Source organism: Cannabis sativa, chromosome 7 (genome assembly GCF_029168945.1).
Source record: "Cannabis sativa cultivar Pink pepper isolate KNU-18-1 chromosome 7, ASM2916894v1, whole genome shotgun sequence".
NCBI classification, from domain to species: domain Eukaryota; kingdom Viridiplantae; phylum Streptophyta; class Magnoliopsida; order Rosales; family Cannabaceae; genus Cannabis; species Cannabis sativa.
In genome coordinates, this window is record NC_083607.1 from 11,244,074 (window position 1) to 11,259,143 (window position 15,070).

A 15,070-nucleotide genomic window follows, 5' to 3' on the forward strand; every position below is an offset into this window, starting at 1 on the left:
TCTATCTTTGTTATAATTCCAAAGAACTAATAATAATAATTTCTTTGTGCAATTGTGGTCCCATATATCTCTATCCCACTAAAAAAAACACCTCTCTTTTTATTTCAATTTACTTGAAGTTATATTTATTGCAACTAGTAGTAACTAGTAAGTCATGGTAAATAAAGCATATGTATACATATAATATATGTCTTTAGTGTTATTCCAACCATGTCCTTATCATTTTTTCTCTCTCTCATAAAATGCAAATTTATTCAAGCCAACATTTTTTTTTTTTTTGATAAATAAGATGATTGTATTGCACTTCTAATTAAACCAATGTGTACATCAACACCAATAACAATCCAGACCCCTATATTATACACTCAATTCCACCTAAAACAATTATAAACAAATTCCCTCAATCCAATTTTTGTCTACATCACTTATATTCCTAATATTCAGGCTATGAATCCGCCTTAACCAGTACGGCTATTAACACTTTGTAAATCTTTTTCCCACAAAATTTGGTTCCTAATATTCAAGCCAACATTAGTTTAGTAATTAATATATGTTTTTATAATTATCTCTTAATGGTTCAATTGATGGAAGAAAGAGGGAGTAACAACTTTTTTCATATATGTTACTATAAATAGTTAATTAGCTTTATATATATGTATAACCAGAGAACTATATATTATATATTCCAGCTTTAGGTGGGTAGTGTTCAAATTAAGCTAGGCAATATACTTGATTAATTAGACTCACATTGGAGAAGGTATATAGTACTATTCATAATGATAAATTCTTTTGGCAAAAATGGCCTATATATTTTCCAAAAAAAAATGAAAAGTGGGCGGTACCAGTTCATTCTTCACCCCTTTCGACTGTTTGCAATTCGGAATTATATATTGAAAAAGCTTTGTCGATATGTGTTGTTATTTCATGCTGTTATTATAGGTGGGTGTACTTATTAGTATTAATTTTTGGTTATCACCATTCTAATTCCCAAAACTAATTTTGAAAACAACAAAACACACAATCAAAAATGAAAAATCAAATTTATTGTCTAAATATATCTTAATTAATATCTTAATTAGTATCTCAATAACCAATTAAATTAACTTTTATTAGCTATCGAACTAAATATAATTAAAGAAGCAAGCAATAATTGTGTCGGGCTTTACATACAACTCACAAGAGGGCCACAACTCTACGTATCAGAAAAAGAGAAATTGACACGTGTATGACCATGAGGTCACGTATTCTCACCGATCTTGCTTGGTCGGCCACACGATTCATAATTAACCACCCTTTTTTTTCTTTTCAAAACCTCCTGTCGGTTCTTATTTGCCACGTGGCAGCATTACATATATATATTTTTTGAAAATAAAATATCAACTTCTTCAAAATTTAACATTTTTTTTTTTGAAGAGAGGGATGCCCTTAGAGGGAAAGAAAAGAAACTAAACTGCAGGGGTCATCGCCAATCCAAATTGCTGCTTCATCTATCCCCACTGCCCACTTAGCGAAATGATGAGCCATGGCATTTGCTGAACGACTAATGTGAGAGACTCGAGCGTTGGGGAAAAGAGATAAAGCTTCCTTAATTTGACGAATGATGTCACGAAAGAGAGAGAGATCTTCCTTAGTACTTGTGAGCGCGTCGGTAATCGTCTTGCAATCTGTCTCCACCTGGTGAATAGGAAAGCATTCTTCGATACACCAATTAATCGATGTGAGGAGTGCTTTTGCTTCAAGGGTTGCCACATCACCTCCGCCGAGATGAGAATTGGCTACAGCTGCTACCACCTGACCTTCACTATTGCGAATTACTCCTCCGAAACCTGCTTTTGCGCTATTCTTCGGGATAGCTGCATCAGTGTTCAATTTGAGGCAACTGTTTGGAGGAGGCTCCCAGACAGAGACTGGGGGGGGCCTAGTCACCGGACCCTGAGACTGAGAAGCTTGGGAGGAGGTTTTGTACTCTGCCAGAAAGCTGTTAGCCAGACTGGGAATTGCATGATTTTGATCCTGGGCTTGGTTCCTGAGAGCTCTATTCCTGTTATGCCAAATAAGCCAAGAAATACAGAGGAAAGAGTCTACTTCCTCTTTGGTCAGTTTAGTATATATCAAGTGTGCTATGTCATGAAAAGAAACAATGAAAGGCAAAGAGTAAATGTAACTATGAAAAACTGTACCTTTCCAGACACTTCGAACGTTCCTGCAGAAAAACAGAGCATGGGAAACAGTTTCTTCTTGGTGACCACAGCGATCACACAAGGAGTTAGGGAGGATTGTTCTAAGAGCTAGATTCTTTTTGGTTGGGAGGGTATTGGTGGATGCACGGTAGACAAAATGCTTGACCTTGGGTGGAACATGCAAAAGCCATAAGTTTTGCCACCAGGGAGATGGGGAGGAAGGGGAGGGGATATCAGGAGGTGAGGTCGAGGAAAAACTAAGATGATAACCTGATTTGACAGAATAGGTTCCAGACTTAGTGAGCTTCCAGATCAGGTTGTCATTCATGGGCGATAAGGGTAGAGGAATGGATAGGATTTCTTGGACAATATAAGACGGAAAACAGCTCTGAAGACTAGGAAGGTCCCAGGTCATATTGGGTGAAATAAAGGAGGACACTCGATCTGGGATTGGACCTATGGGGGTGACTCTGTTATGCCCAGGAATCCAGTTGTCAAGAGTAGTAGAGGTATTCTGCCCATTGCCTATTTTGGAAATTAGACCCTTATGTAATAACTCTTTCCCCCAAAAAATGCTACGCCAAACAAAAGAGGGGGAGTGCCCAAGAGAGCAGGTCATAAAACTGGAGTTCGGGTGGTATCTTGCAGCGAGGATTTGGGCCACCATTGAGTTCGGGTGCTTGAGGATGCGCCAGGCTTGTTTAGCAAGCAGAGTCTGATTGAAGTGAACGAGGGAGCGAAAGCCGAGCCCACCATGCTTCTTAGACTTGCAGAGATTAGGCCAGCTTTGCCAGTGAATTTTGGGTCGGTTGTTCTCATTGAACCCCCACCAGAAGTTAGCCATGATGGATTCAAGGGAACGGCAAGTGGAGACAGGAAGGCGAAAGCAGGCCATTGTGTAGGTGGGGATTGCCTGAATTACAGACTTGAGAAGGATTTCCTTGCCTCCTTTTGAGAAAACTTTATGCTTCCAGTTGTTGAGATGAGCCCAAACTTTGTCGTGGAGATAATGAAAGACTTGTTTTTTCGTTCGGCCAATGTGTTGTGGGAGTCCCAAGTATTTCTCAAAAGATGATTTCACGGGAATATGCATGTAATCCGAAATTAAAGTCTGGTCCGTGAGGGTAACATTTGGGGAGAAATACAAGGAAGATTTATCAAAATTCACTTTTTGTCCCGTGGCCCGATCATACAAGCTTAGGACCTCCTTAATCGCGTTGCAGGATGTTATAGAGGCTCGACAGAAGAGAAAACTGTCATCAGCAAAAAGAAGGTGCGAGATTGGAGGAGCTCTGCGGGCAACTTTAAAGCCAGATAAATCCCCAGTTCGTTCAAATTGCCGAATGATAGAAGATAAACCCTCTGCACAGAGCAAGAATAGATAGGGGGAGAGAGGGTCCCCTTGTCGAATACCACGGGTGGGAGTGATATGGCCAAAGACTTTACCGTTAACATTCATCTTGAAAGTGACGGTCGTAATGCAATCAACGATAAGCCTAGAGAAACGCAGGGGATAGTCCATTTTCTTTAAGATAGCACTAAGAAAGGCCCATTCGACCCTGTCAAAGGCTTTAGCCATATCAAGCTTAAGAGCCATCCAACCTTTTCTCCCTTGGGATTTGAGCTTGATGGTGTGAGCTACTTCCTGGGCAATAATGATATTGTCCGAGATGAGCCTACCAGGAAGGAAAGCACTCTGATTAGAGGAAATCAGCTTATTTAAGACCAGCTTAAGCCTATTTGCAATGGTTTTGGAGATAATTTTGTAAATGATAGTACAAAGGCTTATGGGTCTAAAATCCTTCACCGAAAGAGGCTGCTTCACTTTCGGAATAAGGGTGATGAGGGTAGTGTTGAGAAGGCTGATGTTACCATTCTCATTCAGGAAACTGAGAGCAGCTGAGATGACATCATTTTTCACGAGAGACCAATTGGCTTTGTAGAAATTAGAATTGAAGCCATCAATACCAGGAGCTTTGTCAGCCGGAAGCTGGAAGAAAGCTTTTTCAATTTCATCCACCGTGAAAATTTCATCAAGCAGAGATTTGTCATTATCAGTCAAGCGCGAGTCGATACCCTCAAGGGCCAGATGCATGTCGGAATTAGAAGGATTGGTGGAAGTAAAGAGCGCTTGGAAAAAGGATTCAATTTCGTGATTGATGTCCTCTTCCTTGGTAAGGAGAGTGCCACTGGAATTATGAATCTTAAGAATCCTATTTATTCGCCTTTTGTGGGACGCATGACGGTGAAAGAATTTTGTGTTCTTGTCCCCCTGGGCTAACCACTGGGTTCTCGATCTTTGTTTCCAATAGGTTTCCTCCTTGTAAAGAAGAGCATCCAAATGAGAGTGGAGACTTTTAATTTTGTTCACCGTATCGAGATCCCAATTCGAGCTATTCTTAGCTTGCTCCAGTTCTTTTTCGAGGCTAGAAATGCGATTTTTGAAGTGGAAATTTTTCTTGTGATTCCAGTCGTTTAGATGGGCAGCGCAATTTGATTGAGTGGCAACTAATCGAGGAATGATCTCAAGATTATGGGTTGGGCACTTCCAAGCCAAAAGTGCAACATCATCCCATTTGGGCTCTGAAAGCCAGACATTTTCAAAAAGGAAACGTTTCTGACCGTGGTCATGAGGAGGCTTGGATGTTCCTTCAGTGTTAAGTTCAAGAGCACGATGGTCAGAACCAAAGAAACCTAAATGGGAAAGAAGAGCGTCCGGAAAAAGGTTAGTCCACACGGGGTTAACAATGCACCAATCTATTCGTTGTTGGATGTTTTTGGGGGCAGCAACATGATTGTTCCATGTGAGAAGGGGTCCTTTGGGGTCAATAGGGGCTAAATTGAAGGAATCAAGAAGGCGTCGAAAGTCCATGGAAGGACCCCGATCAGGATTTCCGCCTTGCTTGTCATCCAAACTGAGGAACGCATTAAAGTCCCCAATTATAAGCCAAGGATCAGTAGGATTATTATCCCCGATCCTATTTAAAATTCGCCAAGTATGAGGCCTTTGGGCTACGAACGGGGAACCGTAAAAACACGTAAGATGAAAAAACTTATTATCAACAGGAAACGAGACATAACAATCAAAATGACTGATAGATTGAGACAGCAAAGTTAAAGTTACATCATTGTTCCATAACAAAAGAAGGCCACCGCCTCTACCTATTCTAGGGACTTCCAAACCAGAGTCAAATTTTAATTTAATTCGAAGATTGTCAACAGCATTTTTAACTGGTCTTGACTCCATAACAAACAAAATGTCCGGTTTACAAGAAGAAACTAAACGGGAGAGGTTTCGGAATGCTCGCTCACTCCCAATACCGCGAGCATTCCAGCTGAGAAGCTTCATGGCTGCAGGCAGGCCTGCTCGAAGGCCAGGCCTGCGCTATCAGGGGAGTTTCCAGGCTCGGTGTAGCTCTCGGAGCGAGAGCGCTTGACAGTTTGGCGAAGCTCTCCATTGACCATTTCGGCTTGTCGTTTAAACCTTTCTTTCACATTGACTTTGTTTTTCTTCTGTTTGCCCGCGGAACTGGATGGAGTGGCCGTCCCAGGATGGTAGTGCAAGTTCATAGCCTCCAGTCTTTTGCTAGTATCAAGGAGCGGAATGTGGATTGGGAGTGGAACATTGCAATGCTTGGTACTAGTGGCTTTGGAGGTACTTGAGCTTTGCGAGTTAGAGGAAAGGCTAGAAGCCGAGGCTTGAGGGGCTGTTTGGGTACTAGTGGTACTCATGGTGGCACTTAAAAGAGCTGTAAAAGTTGGTGTGTTGGTTTCGGTTTGGGGAGGGAGAGCTATTGGGAGTTGAGCTTCGGGCACAATATCATTTGAGGGGGCGGAGGGACCGGATTTATAGAGTCCAACTAACTGAGATTGGCCGAGTGTTGTATTTTGGTCTTGGGGTGTGTAAGTAGGAAAAGCCGGCACGGATTCATTTATGGAAACGCACACATTACTTGCCGGATTCGTGGTCATGAACTCAGCAACAGGAGTAGCGAAAGTAAGCTGTTCAGGACAGTAAAGCATGGGATTAGTAGAAACCTTAACTTTGCCCGTTATTGTTTTGATATCATACCTGAGTTCAGGGGGCAGTGGGGCTTCATCGCAGGCCTTCATGTATTCAATACAGCCTTTGTTATAACTGTGACCCATGCGGCCGCAAAAGAAGCAAATGTCCGGTAGATTTTCGTACTTGAGTTCGAGCCAAACCACTTTGTTTATCCCCGTAAAGTTAACGGGAACACCTCTTGGAAGTGGTTGTGCCACATCGAACATAATTCTAATGCGAAAATAAGGACCCCAAGTTTCTCGAAAAGAAGGACGGTAGACTTCTAGGAGGTGTCCGAGAGATGAAGAAACGAGTTCCGCCAGTTGGTCGGTACGTCTGAGAAACGGGGTATTGAAGACTTGCACCCAAAGTGGAATTTTGAGAAGGCTGTCTCCATTGAGAGTATCCACAGAGCCCGGGATATCCATAAGGATAGGCTGATTGAGATATGTCCAAGGCTGCTGAAGTAGAACTCGACGCCGATCGCCTTCACACCCAAACTCAATGAGGAAAAGATCCCTCGAACGTTCAGTTATGGTGACGGGAAAACGGGATATATTATACCAGTTGTCTGTCATTTTGTCCATAAAAACTTTCCTGTTGAAAGTTTTGACAGTGTAGAGCTTGGCTACAAGAAAGAAAGGGCCAGCAGGGAGTTGCTCATCCACGTTTCCATCAGCTGGTATGGGTTCATAGAGAGTTTGGACAGTGCTTTCTGTATCTGTGAGGTTAAGAGCAATGGAGAGAGAGGTGGTTAAGTCATCCATGGGTGAGTGTATGTGTGTGCACTGGGGGAAACAAATGAGACGCACGCAGGTGAGACACACAAAATTTAACATTGTAAATACATAAAAGTTTGTAAATCCATAGAGTCTCATTCAGTTGTAGTTATTAATGGTTTGAAATCCTAACAAGCCCCAATCTCGAATTTTCATTGCTTTATGTCTAATATTTTACTTTTAGTGTCCGAGTTTGGAGTTCAAATTTCTCATGTCAAGAAAGGCGCAAATAGTGTTGCTCATACTCTTGCTAAATTTGCTCTTTCGGTAGATACTCATTGTTTATGGTTGGAAGAATTTCCACATCCACTATTGTCCATTATATTATAATTCTTAGTTTTAATATAGTAGTCTTTTCTCAAAAAAAAAAAAAAAAGTTTTTAAATCAGCCGCAGCATTACACACATATTGTTGATTATTTATTTTTTTTTTTGAGGGAAAATACTTAGTTATTATTAACCAATCAAGATTCGTTTACAATAACCGAGTATATAGGCGGAGGAATAATCTCCAACCAAGTACAAGCCTCATCCAGCCCTAATGCAAATTTAGCTAGCCCATGCGCTGCATTATTAGCAGAACGATAGACATGTGATACATTTACACTTGGGAAAAAGGATAAAAGACTAAGAACATCACTAATTAAATCTGAGAATTCGGAATTTAAATTGAAGGGAGCTTTCAAGGCATTGACCACCATAAGAGCATCAGTCTCAATATCTGTAATAGGTAATTGATGTTGTAGAGCCCAACTGAGACTGTGAAAAAGAGCTTTGGCCTCCATTTCATGAGATTTAAAATTCCCCACAATCGGCATAGAGAGGGCAGCAGTAACAGATCCAATTTCATCTCGAAGAACCGCACCTACACCAATGGTATTTGAGGAATTCTGGGCTGCTGCGTCTGTGTTGAGTTTATAGCCAACAGTAGCAGGTGGACGCCAAGGGGATAAAGCAGCAGCAGCAGTTTGAGTTGTGGGAGGCTGCTGTGAAGGACCTGGGACAGCAGACGAGGCTGCTGCATCAGCAGTTTTGTGTTGAGCCGCTCGAAAATTCTGCAGAAAAACTGATGCAAACACAGCCAAGTCAGTAGCACGTCTTGCAACCTTACCATGAACCACTTTGTTCCTTTCGCCCCAAATTGCCCACATCGTACAAAAGAGTTGTTCCATTTCAGCTTTGGTGTATAATGATGAAAGATGCAGCAAGTAATCTCCATTTCTCATTGGAATAGCCGCTGACCAATTAAAACTGAAATTGAACGATCGCCAAACAGCCTTAGCATATTTGCAACCGAAGAGGGCATGTCCTGCTGATTCCCAAGCTTGTTTGCAAATGGAGCATGTGGAATCATTGATGATTTTTCTTCGAACAAGCGATGTAGCAACAGGTAAAGCATCATGGATAACACGCCAAGCAAAGATTTTTACCTTTTGAGGAATTTGGAGAGACCAGAAAAGTTTCCACCACTGTACAGCCGAAGTGGAACTGGAGCAAAGGTCTTCGTTATCCAATGAAGTTGCAAGGTGATAAGCACTTTGAACCGTAAAGTTGTCGGAAGAGTGATGATGCCAAATAAGCTTATCTCTTGTGGGAAAGAAGCTCAATGGTAAGGTGAGGATCTTTTCAATGTCGAGAGGACTAAAATATTGTTGTAGCAGAGGGATATTCCATTGCCTCTCATCAGTGATAAGATTAGCCACCACACCATTAGGTGGTCCCGAGTATGTGATCGGTATGAAGGATGAATGACCAGGGAGCCAAGGATCAAAACCACTTCTTATTGTTCGGCCTTCACCTATTTTCCATCTTAAACCATGAACCAATAACTCACGACCCCAATGAATCCCTTGCCATGTAAGAGAAGGAGAATGTCCCATACCAGCCTCAAGAAACGAGTTGTGAGGGAAATATTTGCTCTTGAGAAGTGTACTAAGGAGTGAATTTGGGTACTCAATGATCCTCCAAGGTTGCTTAGCGAGAAGGGCTTGGTTAAATTGAATAAAAGACCGAAAACCCATTCCACCTTCACCCTTAGTTTTACAAAGCAAGTTCCATGAGCGCCAATGAATCTTAGAGCCATTTTCATTCAATCCCCACCAAAAATTCGCCATCATATTGTTGATTATTGATTTGATGATGGAATTTTTTTTATTGTTTACTATAGCTTAAACTTAAGACTTATAAAAATAAGGGTAAATACTATTTTGGATCTTGTGTTTTGCAAAAGTTACTGATTGGAACCTGTATTTTGTTAAATGACAAAATAGACCCTGTATTTTCTAAAATAGTAAAAATAGGACCCTGAGCTTAATTTTTAACAACTTTTTTTTTAATACAACCAACTTGAAGACAATGCTTAATACGAACAGATACAAAAAAATGTAAACAGTTTTGTCATAACACTTTTAGATCGGATTATAATTAAACTTTATTTTGACAAAAAATTAATTCAGGATCCTATTTTTACTATTTTAGAAAATACAGGGTCCATTTTGTCATTTAACAAAACACAGGGTCCAATTGATAACTTTTGTAAAATAGAGAGTCCAAAATGGTATTTACTCTAAAAATAATAAATTTTGGGTAAAAGTTTAAATTATACTGCCACACAGAATATTTTTAAAAAATATTGTCTTTTCTTTTTATAAAATAGTTGTAAAACAATAAAACAGAACAATTAAAATAACAGTAGAATAACTAAAAACAACTGTGGAACAGCAATGAAACTTAATACATTGCACAGTATAAAACATATACAGTATTTTTTTTAAAAAAATTTGCTCGGCAGTAAAAAAAATTGAAAATTTTAGAATGTGGTGTAAAAATCCCTAAAATTAATAATCTAAATGAGCCAATTTTTCATTATACTTCAAATTACTCCTCTCATTCAAACACCTATCCCTCTCTCTCTCTCTTTCGCTCTCTTACCCTCTTTCTTGTTCTCTCGCTTTCACTTTCACAACTTCTCACCTAAAACCACTGTCGAACCACCGTGCCAACCTAGGCCCATCATCGTCAAACTACTGTGCCAATCCAAACCACCCATCGATTACCCACGACCCCAAAATCAAAAACCTTTAAGACCCCACGACCCACATCGGAGCGAAAAAATTCGATACCCACAACCCTCAATCTACCCACGATGCTTCACGCACCACTGACCACGATGATATTGAATAAAATGTTAAAAGTGAGTCTTAGTTAATTGTTTTGGTGTTTTTAGGAATATTTTGTGTTTGGCAATGTTTGTTTAAGATTTTTTTTTTTTTTTGTGTTTTTAGTATTAAAGATTTAATTTTGCTTTTTGTATAGTGGAATAGGTTTTGGTTAGATTTGTCATGTTTTTAGCACAAGAAAAATTGAATTTGTGATAATAGGGTGAAATTTGTGTTTCTGTTTTTTTTTCTTTGAGTTTCGTAGTGGTACGATGATCTCCAACATAAGTACAATATAGGTCTGATAGTGTCGTATTGAGAAATGCAATTGCAGGTTGGGAAAAACTAGGACAATAGGGTACGATATACGTCCAATATTGGTATGATAGTCTTAGGTAGAAAATAAAATTTTAGGTTGAAGATGATAGTTCGATATATGGAACGACAGGGGTATGACGTTTAGGACGATGGTTTTAATTATTTTTTTTCATTGATAGTATTATTTGTCTGATTGTGGTACGATGTGGGTACAAGAGTCTTAATTTTTTAATTTTTGATGTATAATTTGTAGAGAAAATAGGTATGATAGTGGGACGATAATGTAGTACGATACTCTATATTTTTTTTGTATTTTATTAATTTATGATTTGGGGACAATATGGGTGTGACATAGATACAATGTTGGCTCAGTAGCTAGTATTATACCTGAAATTCAGCTGCCATCTCAGTGGAGGACGCGTGTCAAGATAAAGAGAATATGGATTGATGCAATCGCTTTTTATGGAATAACTCATTAATTACGTAAGTATCAGAGTATATTTGTAACATGCTAACTGTAAGGTCTTAGGCGAGGAATCAATATACAAACTAGTACTCATTATATTAGCGAGAAACCATATGTCGCTGAATGCAAATAGCGAGGCATCAAGGACAGTACAAATAGGAAGACGAAAGCAACACATATCAATTGCAAAAGCACTTATTGTATAATGAACAAACTAAGTGCAACACTCGAGTTGGCTCGAGATCTAGTAAGTGAGGTGCCTATCTCGCTTCGGGAAGGCTCCCAGTTAACTTCAGACATTTTCTCGGTGAGGCTTACAATCCTGACAAGCCAGAAGCTAACATTCAAACGAGCTTCGAAGAACTCTTTGTAAATAAGAACCGCGATTGTCACAAGACATGCATCGTCGACCTTGGAAGGAAAAATGGCCCCAGCTCGCTCTTGAGATCACTGAAACCAAGCTTCTGTCGAGACATCTTCAGATACAACAATTAAAGACGTGTTTAATACACTATCATTTTAACCTAGTAAAAGCGGGAAAATCACAACTATATGATTTTCAAATCATAACCGCATTTACACTACGTGATATGTAATCAAACCCCATGATTTTAGGGGATGATCGTTGTAAACAGATTACAGTCAACTTTGTAATTAACTGCTCACTATGTAATTATAAATAGTGACAAACAAGATCAAAAGGGAACGGAAAAACTCATACAAAAGAAGCCTTGAAAAATAATCAGAAATCTGAATAAGATTCACTCGTGGACTATGCAGAATTTTAACTGCAAAACCGCATAAAAAACCTTGTGTGTTCAGACTTGTTATTTTATAACTTTAATTTTTTCTGTGTGAGATTGTCATAGTTAGGCTCAAATTTAGTTAACGAAAATTTGTGTTAACAGTTTGGTGCTTTCATTGAGAGCATTTGTGGAAAAGCTCAGAAAAACCTTCCATTGTTTTGAAGAAAAACCACCTCCTTTGTTACGAATTTTATGTTTATTACGCAAGTGTACGCAATCAAGTAGTATCTCACGCAAGTGAGGTCGAACCACAAGGAATTGGATTAAATACTACTGAACTATACTTATGATTCTATTCGGTAAAATAATAAGTTTGCAATTTGAAAGTAAATAACTCAGAAATTAAAGAGAAAATAAACGAAGATTAATCAAGATGAGAGATTAGGGAGGTGAATCCTGTTGTTAAGCTACCAATGTTAATACCTAATTGCTATCCTTATCTCAATGTGAATGACAGATTATAAATTAACCTAACTCTTTTCAGATCTTTTAGGTTCTAAATAATGTATTCTCTAATTAACTTCTTAATTAAATCAACACAAAATCAGCATTAAGCAATAATCTATTAGTCAATGAGGCTATGTAAATACTTTCGTTTTACATCAAAACCTAGACTATCTAAATTTTAGCATTCTCAATTCTCACTTTTCAGATTTCGAATTGAGATCATTAAACACGTAAAAGGTGATCAAGCTTGCACATGGAATTAAACACAAATAAAGATAGTATTCACACATAAGATGAAGGAATGGCAATTATTTATTAACTAGGCATAAACTTAAACAACATTCATCATCCTCCCTTATTGGGAAATTTAGTTCATAATAACTCTAAAAACAACCATGATTAATTCAGAAATAAAAACAAACATAAAGAAGAATTCAAAGGGTAAAAGAAAGAAACTAGAAGGTGATATCGCTCCGGGTCTTCAAGATAGCTTCCTCTCCACTTGCATCCACTATTAGGTCTGTTTTTTTTCCCCTGACCTTCGGTGTCGTATTCCTTATATAGGGATGAGTAGTGTGCCTCCAATTGAGAAAAAAAATCAAAATTAGGTCAAAACCACGACGTCCGTACCAAGTCGCGACTAGCCCTTAAGCTGGTCGCGACTACAGGCAAACCTCAAAAATCGAAGGTTCTGCCAAACCTCGAAGTTGCGACCAGGGTCGCGACCAGGAAAAAGGGTCGCGACCTGGCTCTCATGAAGTCGCGACTACTGTAGCTTCTGGAGACGAATTTTCCAATTTTTTTCCAGTTTATCCCAGTTTTTCGCCATTTGACTGAATTTGAACTTTAACACTCCGGGAACCTGAAATAATGAAAATCAAGCGTAAAACTGCTCCAAAAGACACCAATAGACGAGATAATGCCAACTTTAAAGACCCGAAATATAGGCTAATTATAACCTAACAAAATCCTCCAAACTAGATTCTTACTCGCCCCCGAGTAAGATAAAGAAAAACTAACTACGCTATCAGATAATCACTATGCTGCTGACTCATGCTCTGTTTTCTTACTTGCATAAACTAGAATTTTGATCCTACTAACTCTACCAATTAACTCGGATGCTCCATTAATAACACGGTGTACCACTGCGACAATTTACTCAAATGTGAAACATTGTTATAAAAATTTTACTCTTTCCATTAATTCCACAATCCGATAACTCATAAGCTTGCATGCTTACCTTTCTCCACTATTATTGACAGTATTCTTTGGAATCATTAGGTCTTTTAAAGGCTTTAGTATAATGGCTCAGATATTCAGGGATAGGCAAAAGACAATCTTTTTGGCTCAACATATCATAAGCACACAAATAGAACCCACAAGCTTTTCACTTTGTTTTTTTTTAGAATCCCATAATGTTCCCCAAATTTACCAAGATTGATAGAAGATATCTCTATTATTTTCCCAACATCACTGAGTCTCTTTTTTTTCAAACATATTTTTTTTCCACTTTTTATTGTTCTTTTTTTTTTTTAATTTTTTTCATCAGTGACATTGAAGTACGATTTTTCCTCTTCTCAATCTTACAAGTTTTTCTCCCTCTCACTAATTTCTCTCACTAAGTGTTTCCTCTCCCCCAAACTAATTATGTAGCTTATGATATCATGGATAACATGGTGAAGAAAAAATTAATAGTGTGGTTACAAAATTTTTCAAATCAACGGGTGAAAAACAACACAGGTTTAGGCTCAAAAGGTTCACTAGGGATAAACATTATTATGGTAGGCTTGAAAGGCTCAAACTATCCAACAAATGCCTAAGTCATATTCCAATTGAACACTATCAAGGATTTCTCCTCAAAAGAATAAACATGCAAGTTCTAAGCTATCCTGTCAATCTTACCACAAACCATAGTAAAACAGTTATAACAATTTTCACATATTGAGTAATTACAATTGTTCACAGGTTCCTAAGCATCCAAACTAATCCAAAGAGTTAACAGAATCAAGCACACAGTTATTTTACAATTTCAGATCACATCGCACTAATCAGCAGTATACAACTATCACCAAGCTTATTGCCATTCCTTGACTAAAACAAAAAACTAAAACAGAAAATTGAAATGCAGAAATTAAAGTGCAGAATTTAAAATTTTTAAGTCTCTCCCCCCAAACTAAATATGACATTGTCCCCAATGTATACAGGAATATGCAGAGAAAAGAGACTTACCTGAGACTCTCTCAGAAAGGGTTGGGTGGTGGCGGCTGGTCATAGGGATAGAACCGAGGAGGTTGTGCCAAATAGTTCGGGTCATCAATCCCAATGTTCATTTTGTTGATAAGAGAGTTGAGTTGCTGAACTTGTCCCTCATCATAGATACTCCTCTACACCATGTATTGTTGCATGTGTTTGTTCTGCTGAATTATATAACTCAGCTGTGCATGAGTGTATTGTGTTGTAGGATCGATAGGCCCAGACAATTGTAGGGGCTGCTCCTCTTCTTCTTCAACACTAGGCTCACGTTGCCGCCTACGCCCTTGCGGTGCATCAGGTGGTGGTTGGCCATAGGGATGTGGTTCTTTCAGCCTGTTGACAAAGGGGATGTCCATCTTGCGAAGTGGCAACACCGTGTTGTCATACTCTAATTGGGAACTTCATATGCCCCGCAGAGTTCTGTGATAACTCCTGCCAAACCAAAACCACCTCCCGTGGCTCCTTGCACGATCTGCTCAATGCTTTGCCTTATGACTTGTCCAATGTTAATGTTGTACCCCTTCATTATGGCGTACACATATTTCAGGCGATCCATTTGGACATCGGAGAAATGCTTGTTTGGCACTAACCGAGCACTCACAAAGTACAACCATGTTTT